Source organism: Montipora capricornis, chromosome 9 (genome assembly GCF_036669925.1).
Source record: "Montipora capricornis isolate CH-2021 chromosome 9, ASM3666992v2, whole genome shotgun sequence".
NCBI lineage: Eukaryota > Metazoa > Cnidaria > Anthozoa > Scleractinia > Acroporidae > Montipora > Montipora capricornis.
Window position 1 is genome coordinate 6,535,020 of NC_090891.1, and position 2,500 is coordinate 6,537,519.

General features: G+C 39.8%; 1 long non-coding RNA gene across 1 annotated transcript in view; it reads left to right on the forward strand.

Annotated features, from left to right (window-relative positions):
* Positions 1-2,437: 2,437 nt before the first annotated feature.
* The window catches only part of LOC138015998 (uncharacterized), a 900-nt gene continuing 837 nt past the window's right edge, over positions 2,438-2,500 (forward strand). Inside the window, exon 1 of the long non-coding RNA XR_011125685.1 lies at positions 2,438-2,500. This exon is cut by the window's right edge and continues 122 nt beyond it. This is a non-coding gene — a long non-coding RNA (uncharacterized lncRNA).

Consider the following 2,500-nt stretch of genomic DNA (forward strand, 5'->3'; position numbering starts at 1 on the left):
AAGAATACTCCCTTGTGGTTTGCGACCTATAAGCGAACGAATTTTAAACACTGCAAATGTACACCACTAGTCAAAGCACGCTTCATGTCTTGTATGGGCATTTCCTTTTCACACGAAAACTATTGTAACAAAAAAGACTTTACACCTAATCTCCGTTGGAACAAACTTTGGAAGACAAGATTTGAGGGAGAAACAATGGGGAAAAAGCGAGAGACGACGGCCGGAAACGTGTTTATGTTCACAACCAGGCTACAATGATTAATTCCTAACTACTGCGCATCTTCAAAAAGAGAAGAGTGGAGTGTGGTTTCAGTGCCAAAAGTACTTTGCTACACTAATAGATACCAGTTATATTCTGGCGCAGAATATTGGTTTCTATTTGTTCGTACGATTCCAATTGCTCGCATAACGTAAAGCGATCTTCAACAGCACCTATATGGAAATCGAGCTTTGAACTAATTTTAATTTTTTGTAACTAAGAGGTTGTCTCTTGCTGTAGAACTCTTATGAAAGACTACTGTGTCATGTCTTGTTAAGTGGCAATTCTAACAGCTGAACGTAAATTTGTTGGAAAAAAGCCAATTTCGACGCCTTTAATAGACTAGGAATATAAGAGAAAAATAAAGTGAATAGCAATCTTCCTCTGCATGCAGCTGCTGGATATGAAACCTTAGCTTTCTGCAACACGGGCGACAAACAAACACACCGCTTTATTTGCTTTTACCAGCAGTTCTCCGGCAATATTAAACCCGCTCGACTGAGACCAAAGGCAATCGAAACAAACTTAAATCACCTCAAAAATCTAGTGCTGAGACGACATCGTTATTACTCATTCATACGCTATCTATTTTTTCTCTTTTATTGCTTTTTGACGAAGGGCCGTTTAACTCCATCTGAAAGCTAATGAGGTGTTACGAGGAAAGAGCAGGTGATTCCAATGTCACACACAAGTAGACGCTAACGTATACGGAGGAGACCATGGTTTTTCCTAGCATATGCAAGAGTTTTAACCCCTTTCCTAAAAGGATCAAACTTTTAAACAGATTTTTTAGAGTCAAGCGGTATCTAAACAGTCAAAGGTAATCAAAAAACGATGTGGTGTGCTCCTCAGGCAGACGGTCACTTTACGCGTACGTTGCGCATGTCTTTGTTTTAGTTATTACTGAGAAATATTGTAAAGAATTTTATTTAAGTGTCTAGTCTTCTAGCGCTGGAGCACTAATTGGAGATACTGTAAACTGAAATTAACAAGTTAACGCAAATGAAATCAAATGTTGGTTTTTGAGGAGAGGGGAAAACCGGAGTACCCGGAGAAAAACCTCTCAGTGCAGAGTATAGAACCAACATTATCATATGGTTCGTACGGCCGCGCGCGCGCTTGTATGAGCCATATGCCCATATGAAGGCCGCACGCATTCGCGCAAGCAGGGCCGGAAAAAGCCGTACGGCCCTACAAGAAACACGTACTGCTCCGTGCGATGCAATTTTTTAGGGGATTTCGTCGCTTTTAAACATCCAAGTAATTTACAGCTAGAAAAGCAGATGCAAACAACATATTACATAAATTTTCTGTGCATATTTTTGTTTTTTATTTTGTCCGAACTTCATCTTCTGAGTGCCCTTAAATAGTGTAAAGAGCTCATATGATAAAATGCTTATTGACTGAGTTTAGGTCGGGCCGGGCAGGAAAATATTTGGCCCACGGTCATGGCGCACGGACCTCGCTGCACTCGGTCCAAATATTTTCCCGTCCGGCCCTCCCACTCAGTCAATAAGTACATAAACTCAACCCACAAATGGCGTCGAATCCGGGAAGTGATCCTGGGCCACTTTGGTGAAAAACGAGTGCTCTAAACACTGCGCCAGCTCTGCACCCCTAGACCGCAAAGAGTTTTATAAACTCAATTCAATAAGCACGTGCAATGTTGTTGTAACAATTTTCTTTCATATCATCTCATGGCGTTCTTCTTTGAGTCACCAATTAATTAGAAGGTTATAATAACTGTTGCCTTGGCATTGAGTTCGTGAAAAGGAAGATTGAATGATTGGAGCTGATGTCACACAATTCATTTATTGGCTTCATAAATGTCTTTTGCTCTTAAGCCAACCGCATCCAAATGGAGTGATTGAACGATTATGTTAGACATTAGATCGTTTAGATCATTTAATTTGAACAAAATTGTAACACGGGCGTCACACATGTGGCCCCATACATAGTAGAAGGAGATGATTAAGGTTTGGGTATGCGAATTAGAGACATTAATTCCTTACACAGTCTGATGTTGATGCTGGTTAAAACAGTAATTTTACTTTTAAAAGTCATCATAAGACGACATTAAATTACAAATTAAAAAACTAAATGAACAAAATTGTCATGAGTTCAGGTTGTACAAGTGATGGTTATGATATAAATAAAGGGCGCAAAGTATCTCAAGTCATAACAAGCGCACCCTTCTCAGAGAACCTTGCAGGGATAACTTATAAACGTCTGAAGCCATGA